The sequence below is a fragment of the Scatophagus argus genome, chromosome 21 (genome assembly GCF_020382885.2).
Source record: "Scatophagus argus isolate fScaArg1 chromosome 21, fScaArg1.pri, whole genome shotgun sequence".
Classification (NCBI taxonomy): domain Eukaryota; kingdom Metazoa; phylum Chordata; class Actinopteri; family Scatophagidae; genus Scatophagus; species Scatophagus argus.
The window spans coordinates 15921304-15945072 of NC_058513.1; the positions used below are offsets into that span (position 1 = coordinate 15921304).

General features: G+C 44.0%; 1 long non-coding RNA gene across 4 annotated transcripts in view; it reads right to left on the reverse strand.

Moving 5' to 3' along the window:
* Positions 1-23106, reverse strand: part of LOC124052341 — a 104809-nt gene extending 81703 nt beyond the window's left edge. Inside the window, exons 1-3 of one of the 4 annotated variants that reach the window (XR_006841986.1) lie at positions 22842-23106; positions 21026-21142; positions 20825-20893 (exon numbers count right to left, since the gene is read on the reverse strand). This is a non-coding gene — a long non-coding RNA (uncharacterized LOC124052341). Of the gene's footprint in view, positions 1-20824; positions 20927-21025; positions 21143-22836 lie in introns of all 4 variants that reach the window. The other 3 variants (XR_006841987.1, XR_006841988.1, XR_006841989.1) reach the window with 3 other exon arrangements.
* Positions 23107-23769: the final 663 nt, after the last annotated feature.

Genomic DNA, 23769 nt, shown 5'->3' on the forward strand with positions numbered 1-23769 from the left:
GTACCACTGCATTAGCTGGATCTCACACCATGCAGTCAGCACAAATCATCCTGCAGGGCACCAACTCAACCAAAAGCCATCTGCCCCCATCAACCAAGACCCACTATGGCACATGCAATCTGTTCCCTGCCAGTCAGAGGACTGGTCAGTAATCTCCATGAACTTACTGGTCCAGAAACAGCCCTCAGCTTTCCATAGCACTGCTTCTCTGTGATGATAAGGCTGAACATACCCCCATAAACTGCCCTCGTAAACCCACACCCCTGCTCTTCTTTCTCAACCAGCAGGGGGGCTAATCGGGTAAGAGCCTGGGCCTGGAAGCGTGATGAGACGGGGGTCGACTTGGGAGGGGAAGCAGCCAGACAGGAGACAGAGATCCACCGCAATCACAGAGAGAAGGAGATGACGACTGTACCACAGATTAAGCTTGAAACGACACAAGAGAGAGCAAGGAAGGATGGGAGGAATAAGATGGAAGTGCAACAAAGTTCGCCAATGACCTGGGTTGACCGATAAGACAATGAGTGACTGTGTCGGGTAAGAAACGAGGAAAATGTGCAGAAAGGTAGAGCCTTACAGGAAAAGAGGATATTATGCCAATCAGCGGGCCAAAGGGCCTACACAAGGAAGCCGAATTTCCTCCTGTCTTTATCTTAATGCCTGGATTTAAGGTTCGAGGGGCTGGGAAGAGTAAAGACTTTGAGGGGTTCATAAAAGGACAGTCTGGGAGGATTAGAGAGATCAAAAAGGTTCCTGTCGCTACCTTACATAAGTCACAAAATGCAAAGTAAATTCAGATTATTTTGGATTTGTGCTTCTGCAAACGTTCAAGCAAGCATAGTCATTAGCACCGATCCAACGGCAGAAGAGAAGGCATGAGAGGAATACTGATGAATATTAACCAACATTTGCTACATGTGTTGGCAGGTTGGCATTTCAACCCGTTTACGCCCTCAGTGACAGCATCTTCAACAGACACACACATGCAGCATCGTGCAGGCATCAAATGACTAAGTAAAACTGTAAAGCGCTCTGTTGTTACAGCTTCTTGAATGTGAGATCTTGAAAGTCAGACATGTACTTATTTGGTATGTCACCAACACTACATTCTGGGATACACTTTTATGAAAAGGAATTTTTTTTATATGAATGGATAGAGGAAAGCGAGTGTATAAGAGATATAAGAACCATGTTCACGTTACGAGACATTCTGAGCCTTTGTCATGACAAAAAATGTACTGATTGTATGAAGTTGTATGACTTCACGGTTTTCCAGTTATTTTAGGTGATAACACTAAAGTAAAGGTTCACAGTTACTAATGTATGCTGCACTGTGCTAATGTTTACTGGCTGGACAAATCAAGAATTTAGAAGACGATAACTTTGGGAGCTCTGGGAGCTTGTAAGAGTAAGCGAGCGAGTATGTTCTGTGTAATCTGCTCCAGTAAGCCCGTGAGTCCCTGCAGGCCTCGCCAGATGGCTGTCCACCTTTCAGCACATCCAGCCTGTGACAGGAAGCGTTTGCCTGCGGCCAGGATGTGATCGGTGTCAGCGCCGGGACCTCATCAGCCGCTCACCGGGCCAGATGCCCGTGAGGAAACAGCGGACCAGAAGGGCTCGCACGCGGCCAGCTTTACCACACCAGCTCTGTTTGTTCTTGTGGTTACTTTTAATGACCAATCTGTCGCCAGAAGGGATCAATATTTACCGCAAAAAGTTAAGAGTTGGAAAAACAAGGCAATTTTTTAAAAAACACTGATGTGATTTCTATTCTTATAGCCAATGTGTGATAGAGCACATGAAGACCAGAAGTGACTGAACGCTCGCTTGTTCAGTCTTCATTTTATTTGAAGATGATTTGGGGCAAAAAAAAAAAAAAGTTTCCTCTACACTGTAGACAGTGCAGGACAGCATCAGGGGGAAGATGGGATGAAGTGAACGTTGCCGTTGGCTATAAAGATGGATTCAATTAGAAGTCCAGTTCGGTGTGGAAACCACCTGTCCTGATTTACGTGTGCTTGTTTGTCTGTCTGTGTGAGTGTGAGTGTGTGTGTGTGTGTGTGTGTGTGTGTGTGTGTGTGTGTGTGTGTCTTGGTCCGGTCCTTCCTGACTCTAATATGTTACACATGTTGTATTTGTTGTGTCTCTTTGCTGAAACTCAGCCTCTGTGTCAGTGGAGCTCAGCCTGAGTGTTCTTCTTCTTCATCTTCTCCTCCTCCTCCTCCTCCGTTCTGGTGCCGCACACACACAAACAGCACACTGAAAGCATTTCCGCTGACTGACACACACCTGTGGAACATCTTCTCCCTTCAGACCGTATAATCGGCACTTTATGTGCATTTGTAACAATCACAGATAAAGACAAAATCAGATTAATACAAACACATGATAAAAGAAACATAAGACTGTTTACACTTTATTCATGCGCTATGGATCAAAATCAATTATTCTGTTGTATAGACGAAATATAAATTGTATTTCATAATTTAGGCTCCCTCTTTTAAGACCGTATACATCCAAAAAATATATATATAAAAAAAAACTGTTCAAAGTAGAAAAATATTAACTACAGAGCATTAGCTCCCAAAAAGACCCATTTTATTATTTTAATCAGATTCTTTTAAAAAATAGCCATAATACATATCTTAAAATTGACGCAGTTGGATAAAAACAAAGCTCTACACCTTATTTCTGCTTATTTAAATGTGTAAATGCATTGGTAATAAATTCAATCTGTGCATATGAAAACACAAGCAGGCAGGACTGACTGACTGTGCTGTCGTTTTAGGACAATTTCTGCAGCAGCTTTTGGCTTATTTTTTGCATTCGTCTGAAAAGAATCAACACTCGTTCATGAAACCGGCGCTGCTTCCAGTAAACAGTAACATACAATAAGCCTTAATCTAACAGGAACTGGAAACATGTTAATGGGAAATGCTTTAACTAGCCCTTAAATCAAGAGGATTAGGAGCCATATGTGAGATTCTCTAATCTCATTTGGGAGGACCCCGAAGGCTCACTCTGCCGGTATGTTTTACATTAGCCGAATCAAATGCTTCGTGTCAGTGCGGTGCCATACAGCCACGGGCTCAGGATATAGGAAGCACAGTGAGCGTCTCCAAAATGTCAGAGCAGCTCAGACGAGAAATTGGTCACATATATGGAGGAGAGAGAGCCCCTTCTATATTTACCCGCAGTGTAAATATTCCATCATTCGTGTTCTGCTTACATCACCTGTCCCCAGTGTCAGACACCACTGAGCGAGCCATTTAAATATTCATAGTATACACATATTAATAGACTGTGTATTTTCTGCCCAAATTAACTGGATCTCATCCTGAAGGGTTCACTCATGCGGAAGTTGCTCTATATAAATATTTCAGTGAGCCTCACCCACCCCCACCCTCGGCGAGCTCTGAAGTGTTAATACTTTGCAGGGAAATTTACTGAGAAGCTAACAGGTTTGCATTGACGGGTGAATGCAGAAGAGCTACGACACATTAAAGTTAATGGTATATCGTGCTGTTTTGCCCCGTCCAAAGAGTTTTGCAAACGAACCCCTTCTTAGGATGCTGCAGTTGAACGCAGCACTTACAATGAACTCGAATTTTAAACTGAACTTACGGTGAACTTTAATAAGCAGTATTCCTGAACCACAGATGAGAGCACTTGATGTAGTCCGGCAGCTACAAGGCCAATTACACTTGAATATGTAAATGCTGCCCAACAGCTACTCTACAGTTCGTTCATGTAGCGTTCATGTCCTGTGCAGCTGTGTATGAGCTGACTGGTCTATGAATGGGTTGTGGGAACGTTGTATGACTCTCTTCTGCTGACAGGAAAGAATGCAATTGTAAAACTGCAGGATTAAACCTTGGCATCTTTAATGTAATCAACCCAGAGGGGAACAAGTCAAGGGTCGACGTCTTAACCTCATAACTACACACCATTTCTTCACCTCTTCTTCTTCACTTACAGTCGTTCAGAACACAATGAGCCCATGATGAGATTTTGGAGGCAACTTGAAAGCCACGAAGCAATGATCTCTTCAGTAAGGAACAGATTAGAGCTAAGGTCTGTCTATCAACATACCAATAAATCTGAAAACGTATTCCTCTTGAAGATGCGCTGCCAACTCTATTAGCTCCAAGTTGTGAAATGAGGTGGAAAATTAGAACCACGTTAAAGTTCAAAAACTCTTCTGCTGTGCTAGGTTCTTTTTTTTTTTGTTTTTTGCTTTTTTGCTTTTATTGGTCAGGAAAAATTAGATGAAGGCGGCAGGAGACGACTAGATGGTTCAAATGTCTGTTATGGCAAACTGGTTTGTATATGGAAAACAGTCACAGTGGAGCTAATTCTCATTGCCATAAAATAACTCTTTGTGTAACTCTGTGATCACTCGCAGAGTCACAGTTAAAGTGCCACATTAAAAGCTGCCCTCACTCGTCTGCTGTACAGACAGACAGACTCTAAAGTGACGCTGACTGAGGACGGGCCGCGTTCTGCAAGTGCTTCACGGTTCTACCTTCATCTTGCTGTAATAGATGAGATTAGATTTCAGTAGTTCACATCAAACTGTAATGACGCCCGCGGGGAAAGCGGACAGCAGGAAAGAATTGGACGCAGTTAAAAATAGAGCAGATACCACTGAAGATCAAACAGCTGATAAACGCAAAAACACAGGGCTGAAGATAATGCGCTAATAATCAAGCTATCCACACACATTAGCAGGCTGCAAGCGACACAAGAAGCGACAGAATATACACTGAACTCTCTGAGGACCTTGTTTTGCTCACTTCATAAGTCTGTAGGAACAGATTGATTCCTGGTCGGGCCTTCTATCAGCTTCAGATTCAACAGATTTCCAGTTATATCATTTTCATTTTCATCTTGTCAGACTTCTGATTAAAAAAATATATATTAATTTAAAATTGTGCTTCTTTGGCACTGAAGCAGCCACCTTTGCCAGCAGTCTGTGGTCTCACCCGGTATCCCACCCACAACACTGTGGATCCAACTGGTTACACATCACGAGCAAGAGACAAAACAGAATCTGCAGAGAAACTCATAACAAACTTACCAAATAAACGCAGTGGACTTTAAAAGTACAATACGCACCTTCAAAACGTAATGGATTGGAAGCAAAGAGCTGCACAGAATGGAAATACTGAAGTAAAGCACAAATAATTCAAAATTAAGTATAATACTTGAGTAAATTGTACTTCATACTTCATCACTGGTAATTTTAAACTTTGACACCAACATTTTTTTTCACTGCAAATGCAAAATTAGTTGATTCCTAATTTGTACTACACGCATCATACATTGTCCTCTAATCAAAATCGATCTAAATGGGGAGAGCACTTGTAAAAACAACAGAGGCTCAAAACAAGGCCACGAGGAAAAGTATTTCATTGGACGAAGTAGACGATGTTACCTTTAACAGGACAGACCGGGAAACGCAGACTTAAAGAATGCAGCGAACACAAAGGGGGTACAGAGAAAAATCTGACCAAAACATCTGGCCCCAGAGGGCGACGATGAGGGGGTGGAGGTTTGTGGAGGGGGATCTCAGGTGTTTTCTCCATTATGGAGACAGGAAAGGTGAAACGGCAGGAATTACAGCATGACTTGCGAATCGTTGGTATTCCCATCAGGAGTAACAGACAGAGTGTGTCGAGATAGGCTGACGGAACTTTGGTTCCCACATTTGAGCCAATGAACACACTTGCAAAGCACCAAAGTCACTTCTTATTACTGTCCGTTTGTAGTCTTCACCAACACTAAGCACTAAGACTATTGTAAAATACACAAAACGTGAATGAATAATCCATACAAAGCATGTTCATAACCGTTTTCAACGAACATGTGCAGCCCTACGTGGTAGGACAGAGGCTTACATTTCATAAATGATTCATTATGTACAGTGTTTACTACAGACTACTCTTTGATTCAAAGCGAAATGTTTACTGACCCCCTGGGAGGGGAGGGGAGGTGAGGCTGAAGATATAAAAAGACGGCAGAGACGTGCAGGAGAGGAAAAGACTTCATGATGGATGTTCGAAACGTCCCCTTTAATAGCAACTATCATATGCATATCTGAGCTCAAATGCTGTTTCCTGCTGCGGCCGACTGCTTGATTATGTGTTTTACATCTGTGGCTATTCTGTAAGAATGTGCTGAGTGGCAAAAGGTGTGAAGTGACGGGTATGTTATGAGCACTAGGGAGGAAAAAAAGATACGACACTCAGCAGCTTCGACACACCAAAAAAAGAATTTACTCGCACTAAATAAATTGGATGAGTTTTTCCTTCTCGCTCGGAGTGTGAAACAAACCGACCACGATCACCTCTACTGCTAAATCCATTCCCACAACACCCTCCCCCACCCCCCACATCACTGACCACCGTCCTTTATTCTACATACCAATAAAGAGTGGGTCACTGCTGGCCACTGTCCATTCAGGACACTCTGACCTCATCCACCCTCTCCTATAGGACAACGGAGGCTGACCGCAGCCTATTGTGGACTCATTGTAATGGTCTCCAGAGAGGGACCAGATTTGGGTGGCCACCCCACGGTGATTGATGCTGTCCTGACCCCCAGCAGCAGCCTGTCCCAAACATTTTGGTGGACGTGTGGCTGCAAGGAGCCTGAATTTGTCCCTTTAAGTGTCCTCGTCTTCCACAAAATATATAAGGAATATAAGGAATATGCTGTAGGCACCCTAAGGAGCTCCTCCTTCCTTCCTTCCTTCTTCTCTCATGTCCTTTCCTTTCCCTTGTTATTTGAGGAAGTCTTAAAGGAAGACCTCCTTCACTTCGCCTCCTATCTGCTCTCGTCTCCTGTCCTGCAGAGAACTGTCACCACTCCTCCCCTGAGCCACTCAGGCCTCCTCTCTCGGTGTTTAAAGGGGTGATAACACCTCTCCCAGCGCCTGTCGACAGGGCAGCTCCATAGGGTGCAGCACGGCTCCCTGAGCTAACTCCATACATGGCTGCAAAGTGACGGAGAGGCCTCGGGACTGTCAGCCGCCTTGTAGTTTACTTCTCCCCCTTTTCTCTCCTCATCCTCGCTCTCTCCCTCCATTTCTCTCTAGCACCCTGTCACACGTTCTGGCACCTTCATCGGGGGACGCTTCAAAAACTAAACACCAGCTCTTCCTCCTGCCCCCATTCTGTTTCTCAGCAAGGGAAAAAAGTATCAGACTAAAGCCACAGAGATTACACTGGATGAGCTGTATCAGGGTTAACTCAGGGGATGTTCCATATATATATTAAAAAAACTATACTAAACTTTGCTTAATAATGTAGATCTGCTGGTAAATCTTTTCAAAAGGAAGTGCATCCCATTATTGGATCAATCTAATACCAAATGAGACCAAAGGAGCTTAAAAAAAGGTTAGATTGTTTAACCACTAGGGGCTGTAGAGAGCAACATATTAATGTCCTGATCCCTGTCTTGTTTGTATCACATGTTCTAACAGCACAAGGACGCATGTGCAGGCCGCGACCAGGAGCGATGAGACACACATTACATCACTGAGATGATTCGCTCGTCAGCCAAAGGGCAGTTGTGAAAGTGACTGTGAAAGTGAAGGTATCGATGAAAAAGACAAGAAGCCTGCAAGATGATGTAAACAATGAAGATTTCAAATGCATTCAAAGTGAGAAGCACTGAATGTAAACGGAGCTGTTTGTCTACACCGTGAACGCCTCATTGTACCTTTAAGTTAAATATTTCTAGACAAGTTGTGGGTGTATTCCCCCCCGTAATCAGACGGTTGATTGATGTGTAGCTCTGTGTTGTCGCTGCTCCTTATGTTCTCCCAATGGACGATCCATCAAGGATCAGGAAGGACCTCAGCTTTGACATAACAGATTGGACTATGGACTATGTGCTCTCACTTGACCTTCTATTGGCCGAAGGTCTGAGCAACGCCACTCAGGCGGCTCTCTGGGCGAAGGACGGGATTATCAATGTCACAGATCACACATGGCACGAGGAGTGCAGGGTGGCATTTAATGATTACTTCCAATTAACATACTGGCAAAAAAAAAATCTAAAACAAACACCAAAAAGTGCATCATTTCATTTTACAGTGAACTAATGGAGTCTCTTCTTCCACCAGCCTCCTGTTTGTGTCTGTTATCAGAGCCCAGTGGTATCTCCTCAGGAGCAGAAGATAGTGATTTATTGGCTTGGTCAACTCCTTTCCCACATAAACAGCCGGTTTGTTTGTTTAAGACAAAGTCTGCATTCAAATGTCACCTTGAGCTTCTCGTTTCATCCTTCCTCTTTCCTCCTTTGTTCTATCCTCACACTTGTCCCTTTCAGATAAAATTTGCTGAAGTTAACCCTTCCTTCCTATAATTTTGAAGTAATGAATGCTGGAGGTTGTAGTCGTATCTGCAGTGCTGGAGGAAGTCCTCAAATCCTTTACTTAAATAAAAGTAAAAATATATGCATCTAAAAGTAAAAGAGAGATGTATTATAACTAGGTTTAGTACAGTTCAATCATAAGCAAATATTTTAATTTCTGGCAAAATCTGAGTTTAAGTAGGAGTCCAAATGCTCGATGATCGACTGATTTGTTTCTACAGCTTCAGGGTCTTGTGTTCTCCATGCAAATGCAGCTCATATTGATTAGATATTTATCATCCAAGCTGTTGAGGGTTCTCGAGGACCCCCGTCCCTCAGGTCACAGACTGAATGTCTGATATCTGAACATACAACCACACACACACACAAATCACTGGGGTGCTGGTTAATAGATCCCATGTCTCATTTACATCATGTGATAACACAACGTGTCAAATAATGCGTCAGACATTGTTCTGCGTACCTGATGCACCTCGTGAGCGTGAGCTACGAGCACACGAGACGTGACACGAGCAGAGAGGAAAGTGCGAGCCCATCCTTTAGAGGAACCGGGAGGGGGGGCGGCTATGGAGATGCAAATGACCCAAGACACAAAAACTATGTTATAAAGTGTAAATGCAAATAAATATGCAAGCGTGCCGCATGTGCAACCACGCACATAAGGATGGGCACTGCGTAACCTTTCATGCCTACCCACAAGGGAACGGGCCCCCCGCGGCCTTGTGACCCGACCTCGGCATCTTGTGGGGATTCCTTTGCTGAGTAAAAAACAATCAACTCCCCCGCAAATCCAATCTCATATTTGGCCCTGGAATCAAGCTCGAAGGCAACAAAAGGGCAACAGAGTGGGAGAGGCATACAAAGAGGGGCACTCGCATCTATGAGGGTCCCAACTCAGTGTGACATCCTTCCTAATGATCGGCATAGCAGATGGCAAGAGACACAGGCCCATGTGTGCCCCGTGCATCTCGGGCTTGTGTCGCTGTCGCACGCCACACTGGCGCTCTGCAGGTCGCCTTCTGATTTCATTTGCAGGATTACGCCCTGTGGTCTACACAAAACTTCTATCTTGTCCTATCATATTCTGTATCCATATGTATCCCTCATATAGCCTACAGTTTTGAAAACCTCCAGTGACCTACATATCAGTGGAGACAGTTGGCAGAGCTACACACTTCAGATTACAGGAAATCATGAGTCAGCTTCAGAAAGTGGACAAATTTAAATGCACTGACACAACTACAGCAGCCGAAACAATTAGCTGATTAATGAATGGGTCCATCATTTATAATTGACCAATCATTAAAATAATCAATGGAACAAAAACATCAAAAGTGTGCTGCTCATAAACGAGAGAATTTGCTGCTTTTCTCTGATTTATTCGGACAAAACAAGCAAATGTAACGAGTCACATTTTACAGTGACATTTTTCTGTCAACGAGTGACATTTTATAGAAAAACTGAATAACTGCAGGTAAAAATAATCATCAGCTGCAGCGCTGGAATCAAACTTGTAGTGTTTCTTCTCATTGTATACTCTGACTCGTGCCAACGGGACGGCTAGCAAGGCGCTGGTTTGTTTTGTAAACTCGACTCGCATCTTTTTCTTCTTCCCCAGGAGAATCCCTGCAGCACAAACAGGCGAGGAGTGAAAAGAGACCATTCCTGCTGAAGAGGAGTGGGAGTCAATGTGGGCAGAATGAGAGGAATGTCTCTGAACGGGGAGGGTGAGGAAGAAGGAGACACAGTAGGGACAGTGGAAACCAGGAGCCAGACCCTGCATTTGGCCCCTCTTGGCTCAAGTCCCCCAAGGGAGCAGCAGACAGGGGGACTGGGGAGCACGAGGGTAAAGCCTAACCAACACCCCCGTCCTTCTAACACACACACACACAAAGAGTGGCAGGTCCGTCTGGGTCAACAGTGGACCCCCTCTGACATTCCAGCAGCGAGAGAGACCCGGGGGGGTGGGGGTCGCCTCACCTGGTGTCGGCTGTGTGGCATAGCGAAGGACAGTAGGGGAGCAGAGCGGCTGTCCTCAATATTTGTTTAGCTGTTCAGGGTATCAGTGATGTCTTAACTTACCCTCCTGTTTCCAAAGCCTGTTAAGTCAGGCCACAGCCAACAGTGACGACGACAACAACAACAGGGGCGCTTCAGTACCATGAGATTTCTGTTGTGCTCCTCTGTGGCTGCTGGCAAGCTTTCCAGACATGCTCTAAAAAGGTGGATGGAGGTTGTGCATTTAAAAGGCATAACATGCAGCAATTTCCTAAGTAAAAGTAATGCACAGACTCCTACGAAAGTAATTTCTCTCAATCATTATGACTCACTAAAGGTGTGCAGAGACTCTGCCTTCTGTCCATATTTCCTTATTTTGATTTGATGTGGTGGGCAGAGCAAAAAGTCACTTCTTCTTAAGATGAAAAATCTACTGAGAAGTAACAAAATTTTGAAAAAGTTGAGAAAAACATCTCAATCAGCAATGACTGTGCCATTACCTGCCATCCAATAAATACAGTACCTCTAAATTCTCCTGGTGTACAATACGAATGTCGGTAGATTTTAAAACAAACGTACAAGCCTGCTGTGTCACCGGTAATTTACACTCAACCCCTTAGCAGTACTTTTCCACTATTAATTTGAAATATACTTAAAGCTACAGTTGAGATAAGTGGGTGGTTGTCATGGCACCGCACAGTGATCTTCCCCTTCACAGCACAGGTTTTATATTAAACACATCTCCCTGTCAGCACCCACCACCACCATCACCAAAGCACTCCCAGGTTCTCCATCTTTGCCACAGTGAGCTTACAGTGTGAACGCCGAGCAGACACAGACAGGCACCGACATCTTCCAGAGAAGCCTGTGCCCTTTTAGTCACCTCCTACAAAGGTGCAATCCAGCTTTAAAAGGCTGCCGCACCGACTGCATTTGTTTTCCCGTGTATTGATCTATTTATTTATTTACTTCGAGCTCGATTCCTCCTCTCACCTTCCGCCGTTCTCTCTCTCTCCTTCTCCTCTGCTCCTCGTCCTAGCACCCGGGGATCTCTCCCCTCGGGTTAATAATTCATGAATGCTCGGGCTGCTGCCGTAATCCTGACTGACACTAAAAGTCTGTCTAGATTTAGCGTCATGAAATTTTCATCCGTAAATGTACAGCCGAGCTCCGTCTTTTGCCTTCCTCTCCTCTCTCTTATGGGGCACTCTTGCTTTTTGCTGAGAATCTCCTGCTCTCCCAGCAAGTTTGCATGGTTGGTCACATTCCCTCACTCGCGTGCACACTTTGATGAGCACATCAGACACATACAGGCGTGCACACACACACACACACACACAGAGGCGTAAATACAGAACCACACAGCGCACACGTCCCACTTTGCTCCGTCTTGATGGGGCTGTTTACTGTCTTACACGTGGACTCATTTGTTCCTTTCCGTCGCAGCTGAGGACGCCATGAGTGCAAAGTGACTTAGAGAACCGCGAGTGGACGTTCCCACGGGAAGTCAATGTGCCAAATGAGTGTCAGTGTCACCCGTAAGCACCACTGTAACGCGAACCCGTCACGCTTGACTCATGAACTGGCACTTTCAGTCTTTGCACTGTCAAAACTTGGATGGATTAAAGGACACTTTTATAATCACACCCTCAGTTTTTACTATCTGCAATGGGAACAGCCATAACAGGAAGCCGGTCCTAATACTGTGGACCATATGGGTGGATGTATTTCCTGGTTAAACTTGCAGAAATTGTTAAATGCTATTCAAATCCCATTATGATGCAGACTCTGCAAAACCGTAGATTATATTCAACGAGCATTTTTGGTTTCTTTGGTTTTTAGCTTACACTGATGGGACACTCGTGGTTGTCCTGTGCAACCAAAGAAGACGAACAACACTTTTTGGCATTTCAGAACATTACAGAAATGTCCGTCAAACATAATATGACCAAAATGCTTTGACGTTATTTTATTTGTTTATTGTTTATTCAATGCCTGTGAAGCCATGCGCACTCCTACACAGACACTGTGGCAAAGACCAAAACAAGAAAAAAAAATCTAGACAAAAAAAATTCTTCAAGGAGACAGCTTGTTGAACAATCCTACCCTGGAGTGAGGGGAAAATCCTCCACGAAGTACTTCATCTCACACACACAGAGTGCCTCAAACCAGCCATTTGTACGAGGGGTGAGATTATGACTCCGCAACACGGTTGTTATAATTTATGACAGAGCTCGCACATTGTTTGCCCAGAGCTGTTTTTATATTTTGAAACAACTCTTCCCCTTTTTTTCCATTAAAAATGCACTTGATGGTTTTAGTGAGTAATCAGTTGATAAGGCGCCTGGAGCTTAGCCTCTCGTGGTATCAGTTAATTCTCTCTAGAAGAAAGAAAGAACTGGAGCCCGGGGAGGAGATGATAAACCTTCAATGCTCGTCGGCGGGCATTCATGGCCGGTTAAGTGCCAACCATTGCTACAGTATTAATAGTCCTCTTATCAGAGAAAGAGAAAGGCCCTTTAATTGGCTGCTGGGATAAATTCTCTCCGCAAAACTCGCGAGTATCAAAAAGACGTACCAGCAGGAAAGATGGACCGATAACCCTCCGATGACAGTTAACGTTTCTAATTACCACCCACCTCTGCCTCCATCGCTTCCATTTTCCCCTTCCTTCAACCCCCACTCGAATGCTTCAAGAGGGATAAGTCAACCTGAAGAGAGAGGTAACCACAGTGTGGAAAAGCACCACTCACACTAATGGACAGAAAAGGAAAAGGATTTGCAGACTCTCTCCTCCACACTCTCAACCCCACTATCTCATTCCTCTTCTTTTTTTTTGCATTTTCTTCAATGTCCTCCTATTTTTTTTTTTCTCTTGGCTTAAATACTTCTCAAACTATCTGCTTCACTCTGGAAGAAACGAATCAGGAGGCACCTCTAAGACGTCTCCTCACCACTCTCACCCTTGTAAACTCTATGCACTCTCTAGCGGCTGTAAAATATGCAAGGCAACACATTTTTGCTTATTGGTGACTTTTTTTTTTCCTTTTCTTTTTTGCCAGCGACTCATTTTATGCAGGTTACAATACCACCCCCTGACGCCTATAAAAAAAAAGACCACCCACATTTTTTTCTGTCTCTCCTTCACCTTTTCAGCCCTACTTGAGGACAATCGAATGGAAGCCATTACATCCGCAGTCTGGCCGTTTGCTTTTATTGGCGCTTATTAAAAAAGGACATGGACTTGAGCAGCGTGGAGGTTAGTCTGCTCTTCTTGCTGTCCTTTCCAAGTTTGTTGCTGGACTATCACGATTTTTATATCTCACACACAGATAGCATTTGATTCCCAGTTTTTATTCCTTATTTGCTGGATTCCATCCTGTATATAAGTTTTAAGCTATTTCTGTGATCTTAAAACAGCACATTAAAATTTTATCACGCTGCTAAAGATGTGACTTGTGCTGCTACATTTGCACCGCGTGACTGTCTTTCCGCTGGGACGCACAAACGTTTCTCCCTTCTGGTTTAGTAACATCGGCTACCACTGCACTGCTGGGAAAGCGTAGAAAGACATGGCAGCTGACTGTAAATCACAGGTGACAAGGCTGAAGTATTCTTTCCTCGAAAAGGGGGGCAAAAAACAAGGTGTAACTTCATCTCTAAATACTTCTCCTCATTCCTACTGAGGATAGCAATCTTTCAAGGCCCTGCACATCCTCACAGGCGTTTTCAGGACCAGTCAGTCAGTTGGGTGGATATATGTTAGGAATTACATGAAGTCATAAAGGTCCAAGCACTTATGGGTGCACTCCAAAACCCGACCTGCTGACTGGGTCTTTTAAAGTGTGCACATGAATAAACATGTTTGTCATGGCACAAAGACCAACAGCAGCAGCCACAAAATGATATCCGTTTATCTTCAAGTGGCACAAAGTCTTTCAGTCAGCACAGTAATCATGTCAGGAGCGAAGGATGAAGTAAGGTGTGACAGAGTAACACTTATCAGTGTAAGCAGGAGGTCACGGGGGACACAGGAGACAGCAGTTCAGTGCTGGGTCTCTTTAAAGCTTTCACTACAGTTATGAAATCTTTAACATAACCCTAACAGGTGAATTTAATTCAGTATCAGTTTCCGTCACCCCAAAAAGCTGCATGACATTTTCCATCTTCTGTTCCTCCTGCATACCCTCAGCTGTCACACTTGTGTATGCACAATGACATGTGATACTGACACTATCAAAAGAATCCTAATCAAATGCATAATTTTTTTTCTGTCTTTGAACTAGTGTGAAGAAACCATTGCCCTGAAGACAAAAAACTGCAGCGGGTAAATTTAGTCTGGTGAACTATCTACGACTCTCGTCGTTTGATCAGTACGACACCTAATGATACGGAATAAGGAAGAATGCTCTCTTTATCTGTAAAATTCACATATAACCTCCCAGTGCCTGCTCAGAAACACTGCCTCCAGTGTCTAGGCAATTATGATGGTGGAGGGGAGCAGTGGGAGGGCAGAGGATGGATGTAAAATCTACCATGTAATGAAGTGATCGCATGTTTCAGATGACTTGTTGATGGCATGTTACACGTGCGTGTTGAAGCAAAAAAAAAAGCATTAGTATTCAGTATCATGGATGGTATCAGCAGTCACGCGGCGGACAAGACGTTAAATACAGGTATGACTCCGTATGGGTGGCAGGCTGCTCAATGACGTGAGCTAATGTGTTCATTTCATTCCCCTGTTCGCGGTGTGCTGATGGCATGCGGCCAAATATTAGCATGTGTGAGACTCTGTGTGCAGAAACAATGACAAACAGACACACACACACACACACACACACACAGTCGGGTCTTTGGCCCCCATTTGTGGGAGATGATGCTCAGTGGGAAATCTCAGCAGACAGATGTCAGCGCCTTATTAAAGAAGATGCCCACCGGCTCCTGGGGCCGCGAGAAGGCTATGAATAAATTTATTACACTAATGTACCAACCTTAAAACTGTAAGCGACGTTCAAATGCTGCAGTGATGCAGGCAATTGATGTAACAGTCATTATGAAGAGGGGGAAATATATGCAACATGTGATACATCTCCACTCTCCTCTCATTAACCATCTCACCACATGTGTATCCACACTGCCACCACGTCCACACGTCTCCAGAGGAAAACCCCAAATGGGGCCCATTTTCATGCCAGGACTGGGAAGGCCTGGTGGCAAAAGGAGTTTCCACCACCTCCATCACCAGCAAACCACCTCAAACAGCCCCTCAGCCACGCAGGAACGCCGGGCTGCTCTCATCAGGGCCTGATTAGGGCTGTGAGTGGGTCGTCGGTCATGGACCAGCAGGAGGAAGTGGCAGGGCAATGGTTTCCAGACTAAAGAGTGGTAACCGTTGAGCAGCACGAGAAGCATTACCATTGAAGTCTGAATGTGACATCACCTAAACAAAGATGAAATGGAGCCCTGTTCCCCCCGAGGTGGAGGCAGCGGTTTACGGTGATGCCAGCACAGCCACATGTGGAAACACTGCTGTGCACACATGCACACGTGCCCACGCGTGCACACACGGACGCGCCCACACGGACGCGCCCACATTTTTCCTCTTTTTTTCCCCTCCTTCTTTCTTTGAAGCAGATGCACACAACATGCAGCCACGCTCGGGTAAAATCTTTCAGAAAAAATATATCAGCCACAAAAGATTCCCAGACATTCCTGTTTGACTTCCAAAATCTCCTTTCAAATGATTTTTATTTTTCTTTGATATTAGATAAACCCATAATTCCTGATGACAGAATGATAACCATTAGATATAAACACCACTGAAGCTGAAATGCTGTGTTGAAATACAGAATCTCTTTAGATTTTCTTCGCTCTGATCACCAAAACATTGACACCCTACTTCCTCTGCTCTCTCTTTGCCTCACTCTCTCTTCCACACACACACACACACACAGAAAGTATCCTTCTCTCCCACTCATTATCATGCCAACAGCTGGGCAAGGACCCCCTGCTGACAAACTGTGAGATATTGCCTCATCTGTTAGTGAATACTTTAATCATCATAAAGATGTATTTTTCTGGCACAAACACTCAGGCTGTCTCGTGCAGGGACCTGACGTTAATAATCACACATTAGATGGGACAATGATACTCACTCACAGACTTGGGCCTGGCTGGTCTGGCAATGGGATTTTTTTTTTCTCTCCTACTTTTCTTCTTCATCGGATAGGAAATTGAAGCCATCAGTCTGTGGAGATGGGGGCTTCCAGCAGGGACAGACCTATTGTCCCTAATGATAACGCGGGTTGCCGTATCCCACCGCCATGTGCATTATTGATGGCCATCAGTCGGCGTGTGTCTGACCACATTTAAGTGTCTCAGCAGGGGGAGGTGTGTGTGTGTGTGTGTGTGTGTATGTGTCCACATACACACTGCACTGTCTCCATCAAGTGTGCATCTACACATTGAAACTGGCACCCACAAGTGATGTGTTCATGCAAACAAATACACACAAGGTTACAGGCTACCGACGCATTCACACTGTAAGGTGTGTGAGTGGGTGGGTGAGCAGGATTTTGTTTTCGATGTTAAACGAATTTTCCTTTCTATTTGTTTGTCTGCTCATCGTGTCAAGTTGTGTTTCCATTAAATCCTGAGTTTTAAGCAAATTTCCGAAATGCCCATTAAGTAAAATGTGAATTGTGTGCATAAAAACAAGATGGGACAGAAGCGTACCTGCACCTGCAGTTACTTTAGCTTATGGAGGTCTCATGTGTGTCAGAAGCAGATCTTCTGTTGTACCGGCTGTGCACAAACAGGCCTGAATGTTTTCAGTTCAACTCCAGAGAAGGAAAAGGAGATGTCTTGAGTCAATGGGAGGCTTTTTTCAGTTAAGTAAGTAAAGCTATTCACTTACACAGTAAACTAATTCTGATTGGGACTCATCCCAGCCAAAATATTTCCTATTCAAAGCAGAATTCTTTGAGGAACATAACGTCAAGCTGGTTTTGGTTTTAGCTAGTTTCTTGTTGCATAATATTTCGATACCATAAATTTGAGCTGCTTGTTTTATTTCACAAAATTCACTATAATTTATTCCTGATTTATGCATATGGTTCCCGCTTACTGAGAAGCACATACATCTGTGTGTCACAGATGTATTGTATAACCACGCTGTAAAGACGCAGAAAGCTGTGGTGTATACAGCATGTGAGCAGCACATATAAATCTAAGCAGTACAACAACATCACTTATGGACTTGGGTAGCGCACAAACAAGGTTGCAGCTGTAAAATGCTTTAAAAGCCAAATAAATCACACATCAGAAAGGCAATGCTTTCTTCTGGACTGCACACTGAAGCTTAACATAAACTTGGGAGCAGTAAAAATCACACAAACACGTAAAGAAAAACCAGACTCCACAAAAACCGGCAGGACTGCAGAACACTCGCACTGAGGCAGCACTTGCAAGGTGTATCAACAGTCACAAACATCTGCTTGACATTCAGCTATTTTATTCATTCTCTTTAATCAGTGAAGCCCACCTGCCTTTTGCGCTACCTTTACCTCACTTCAAGCCCCCCGCCCACAGTCACCATGAAACAGACAGGTGTGTGAGCCAGCCTGCCGCTTCCTCTGTCTGCTGTTAACAGAGACTTATCTATAGAGCCAGCAGGGGCTTCATATGACCAGACGGGAGGGTTTGACACTTGTGCAGCACACACCATTCCTGTCAGATCCCTTGTCATGAGACGGCACAGACATCAAGCAAACACGAATCTGCATTCATAAATAAAAGGATATGACAGACAAACACGTGAACTGGTTGCCAGTCTCTTATCCGAGGCTTCTAAACATGCAAATGCAAAAAAATCTATTAATCTTCAATCACTGTATTTATAATTCATGTATTTATGTATTACATACAACATGACCCCAGAGGTTCCTGTGAGCAGGTATCCAAATTCACCTGCTCTTTTTATATGATTATATTTTTATATCAGAGTGGACAAGCCAAAACCAGATCTCGACTTGGAGAAAGGAAACAGAGCTGATGTGCAACTGACTGATCTGAGGAAAGCGAACCTGATAGGACGGCTGTATAGGGCCCCACTGCAACACCGCCTTTGTTTAACCGGTCATTACCGCCGTGTAAACCAGCTCGGGCTTCTCCTCAGGTGAGTTGACTAATCTCCTTTTATACCTGCAGTGATAAGATAGACTCCCTCTTGATCCCTGTGTTTCCTCTTGCCGTAACATCTCTGGGGCCGAGCCTGTCGCAGCATGTCTGACATCTGTCAGACAGGGGAAACAGTGGAAAGGGGAGGTGGGGGCCTGGGTGAGGGAAGGCGAGGGGAGGAAAGTATGATCCAACGAGGCCCCATATGTATTGGCTATATTTGGGCATGTAGCAAACCTTTTGTCCACCTGAAACCAGTTTAGTCAAGCCTTTCATTTTTGAAATGTTCATTCAGTGCAGCGTTAGACGTCTGTACGATCTAAATTTGGACTTCACTTCAGTATGAAGCAAAAATGAAAACCACACTTCCTCTTACACAATCTGAAAACCAACTTATATTTTCCATTGAAGCAGCAGGTCACTTTCAGATTGCTTCTCTTGTTTGGTAGACTGTGAGAAATTCCACAGACCCTGACCTTTTAGTTGTGCTCAGGCTCTTCGTCACCTTCCTTTCTCACCTATTGTGCTGTATGCTCTTGCTATTTTTTGTCAGTTATTCTCGTGCAAATCACCGCCAACCTAATCTAACATCTACTATAAAAGGATGTAGTTGATTCAGTCTGTTCTTTTGTGCATCATAAATTATGATCAGGAAAGGGCAAAAAACAAAATAAATAAATAAAAACACCAGAGAGGTAGCACAAATACAGGAAAATATCACAGATTTGAAATGCAACAACACCAGAACGGGTCTGCCACATGCTGCCAACAGTTTTCAGAAGGATTATATTTATGTAGAAAGTAGCTCCAATGAAAAGTACACACTACATGTTTTACAGATTAGCAGTATGATATGCCAACAGTAAATGAGCAGCCAGAGTTGATAGAGAATCCATACATGTGATTTGTTCCGTGCTCTTCACAGCTCCCACGCTCCATCTTGCCTCAAAAAACACGTTTTCCTCCTGTCATGATTATGACGCACCTTGTGATCAGAGCAGAAACCAAGATCCACTTGGGAAATAGACATATTACAGATACAGACACGAGGCCTGCAGCAAAATAATTCACTTTTTTTTTTTGCCATCTTGGAGAACCCTGAGGTGCAGGGTGCAGACTAAACAAGGGGTGCAGCAAAAGGCCAAAGTGCAAGATCGCGTGTGAAGCCATCCACCAAGCCACCATTTCCTTTTTAAAGAGCCGCTCAATGTTGAGCTCTCAGAGGAGAGCAGGCTAGACCGCTAAATTTTTAATGCCTCCCCTGCAGCCCCTCTGCCATGTTTCCAGCCCTTGTGACAAGCCTGTTTGGATATTGTGCAATTGCTTTGCAGCAGCTTGAAGCTAATATGATCAAACACACCACATAGCAACCTGCTCTACTGTCAAGGGATGGGAGAGGTGGGGGGAGAAGGGGTTTGCATCAGGGAGGGGAAGTCAATGGGGGTTCGCGTGTCTAGTGCTGCCAGGTGTCTGTTCCCATCCCAAAGCCCAAAGCAGCGGCCGACTGTACCCATAACAGCCCCAGGAGGCACCCTCGATGACAATAAGACATCATCTGCAAAAGCTACAATTACCCCCTGTCACTCTGCTGAGCTTCTCTGTTAATTACACAAACCATTTCCTCCAAGATGGCTCGCTTGGCTGCCAGCCCGGAAATCTATCACTCCTCTATCTGCGTCTGTCAGATCCGTGAACAGGTTAATCAGGTTAGTCATGAGTTAATACAGGTCGCTTAGATTCAGGGGACAAGTTGGGTACTCGCCAAGAGAACATGCTCCACTTCAGCCTGCCAAGCTGGGCTTTTTTTTCATCATTCACACCACATCCTGTTTGTCTTCCTCTCCAGTGTGTCTTTCAGTGCTCCAGCTGAGCAATTACCCAGCTCCAGGCTTGCAGATATCACAGATGATTTTCTGATGAGAAGCAAGTCACTACCTGCATGTGAACTGGCCTTGAAAATTACATGCAGCTTTGCTTCAATGGATTCTGATAGCTTTGTCTGCGACTGCATCATGCCGGACTGTAACGCGGACTGTTGTTTACCTTTAATGCAATACATTTTCCACTGAGGTTAAGTGGCTCTTTGGAGAAGCTGTGTCATCAGACTACACAGACATGAGTCCCCTTGGAAACAAAGTTTGTATAAGTACATTGTTAATCTTAATTCATCCTGAACTATTTATTGAGTGAAAAATACCACTGAAGAATGTTTTTATTCCCTGCAGGATGAAGTCTGTGACTGACAGGAAGAAAACATTTTACTCACCTTTTTATTTGCTCTACTTCCCAGCATGCACACTGTGGTGATTTCTGCTCATTAATGTCCACGTCTACCCTGAGGGCCGGAAAGCATGAAGAGGATAATTTTCTGCGTTCGGCCAATATAAATCGGGAAGGGAAGTTTAATGGCATTAAAAAATGTATTTAGCATTCAATTCAATTTGGACTTAAAGATACAGTATAGTACCTCATCTTGGTCGCATTAAAAAAAAATTAAACTTATCAGCCCTTCCTTATTTGAATAAGCCCCATTTTGAGTTGCGTATGGAAGCAGGGAGCTTTTGTTGGATCTTGTTTGCGCAACCTGAAAGGGACCCGCACAAACAACCAGCAGGATGTGTCAGTCAGATATAGAGCATCTATACCCCTGAGAACGCAAAGAGAAAACAATGATTCAGAGCTAATTTTAACTTCAGAAATCTAGATCAGTCGTAATACCCAACAGTTAACTTGGTGGAGTGAACATATTGTAAAATGTCTTCACTATGGCTGCACAATTACGGACCTGCAGAACTCTTAAGATGACAATAACTGACAATATTGTCTTTAAAATTTTGTTGGGAAATTTTATTCTGATCACTTATTAAGTTGCTTCGTTGGTTTAGTTGCAGGTTGCAGAAACATTTCATTAGAACTGAACAAATTCTAGACAGTTTTGATCCACTGAGTAAGACATTTTGTACACAGTTGTGTGCTGGCACATATTCTGAAAGCACAACTGCAGCACGCGGGTCAAAAAACAAAGACTGCATTTCCCTGTAGAGCCAAAAGCTACAACTTGACTTTGGCTGTTTAAGTGAAGTGAGCAAAAGCATAACACTGTGATATGACTGAAAACAAAACTGAATTTTGTGGTCTGTAACACGGTGCGGTACTTATCTGTTTGGACACGCAGCTGAAATCCCCACAACCAAGTAAACTTCTTCCCCAATTTGCTAGCGATGTCAACATCCCCATCCGAGGACGGGTTTGCCAATACATCACTTCTAATATTATGAATGAGAGCCCTGTTAATACACAGAGGTGTCTCAGAGCCTTGTAAATAAACAGCCCTGAAGGTGTATCTCATTATGAGCCACGAGGAAACATTGACTGCTTTTATAGTCGGTGAGGGTGTGGGGGCATTTCCGATAAGCATGCAGACCCACCGCTGCCAGCGACCAAACCTCCCACACAGCTACGGGTCACCTGGAACCACACAGACCCCCCACTTCTACAAGCACAGTGCCAAGCTGGGCAGGAAGCAGAAAAACAAAAAAATTAGCCAGGACTTTTTTATTTATTTCTGTTTTTTTTGCAAACACAGTGTATGCACATGGTCTGCCACTGCTGCATATTTGCTTATTTAATCACACCCATGTATTGAGCAGGAAGCTGTGGCTGCGGTGCTTGCATGCTTCACAAGAGGTGTAAATACTGAAATGGTTCACAAGTGCTGTTCTCACCTAAGTGTGAACCACAAAGGGCAGAAAAAGAGACACATGGCAGCTGTATCAGACACATGCATCCTTTATGTCAAACCTTTGTGGTATTATTGTGTATTATTTATCTGATGCAGACGATTAATAAGAGGAGGGGGGGACAACAACTGCATGTAAGCTCACAGCTTGCAAAATGCTTGAGTAGCAGCAGCAAAATAAGACACAAACCAGGAAATCAGAAATGAAGATTAGTAAGAACAGTAAAGCCAACTGACACACAAGTGCGACAATTTTCACATCAAAACCATCCAGATGGATAAACAGCACTACAGCTAAGAGGAAAGAATTTAAAAAAATAAATAAATAAAAGCAGCACGGAAGTTCATATAATATGCCAAACAGCAAGCAAATAAGCCGCCAAAACAAGCCTGTCCACCAGGAAATTAATCACAGCTAATAATACAAACGCAAACACTGTGCAAAGCTAAACAACAGCAGAAATTATCAGCCAACCAGCTAATCAAAGCCAAGACGCCAGCACAAAACATGCGTGTTAGCACAAGCAGCTAGCACTTACCTTACCTCAGTCCTGTGCACCACAGGTCCCTGGTTTCTTCACGGAGTCCCCTCTGGGACCAGCGTCCAGGTAACAAGCTGCGACGTCATGGGAAGAAACACAGTGACGTCCCGCCGGAAGTGCAGCTGATGCGAGTGACGGTAGAAGAAGAAATGGCAGCGATAGAGAGTTAAAAACAATTTTCTCCTCCCCAAAGTCGTCTTGAAGTGGCTTAATCAGACTGTTAGCAGCTAGCTTGCTAATAATATGCTTTATTTTAGCTTATTAACATGCCAGGTAAGGCTGTAGCAGCCCGGCTAGCTCACTAAAGGGTTAGTTCACCCAAATGACTAAACGCACACACACACACACACACACACACACACACAGGCCTATTTCTTTGCTAGGGATGAAAACAAAGAGCATTCTCTGTGGAAACTGATGGTAAGCCTAATTCTTATTTTATAAGCTTTCAGCACCACAAATGAAATTTCATTCACCTCTTGTCAAGGCTCAGGCAGGAATATGAGAGCCTTTTTTGAGTATATTGAGCGAACCAACCCTTTAATGTTGAACATCCTCAAGTAATTTTGCCTGCACTCAAACTCCTGGTTAATGGAGGTAAGGAAATAGACACACTTTAATTATGGATTCCTCCCCACTGATGGATATGGATGCATTCAATGTGTCATATGCCAAAACTGAGAATGATGTTAACTTTAAAAACTTTTATCCTTTTTTTTTCATGCTCAACTTTAATGTCATAGCTTTTATAAGCTTCAGTGACAGACTGCTCCACCCGCACTGTGTGGAGGAGAGGTACTGCAGCTCCTTCCTGCCCACTGCTGTCAGACTCCACAACAAGCACAGCTGATAGCCTGGACGTTTTAAGCTGATGAATGTGTTAACTGGACAATAACACATGTGCAATAATGGGACAAAATGGTCACGCCA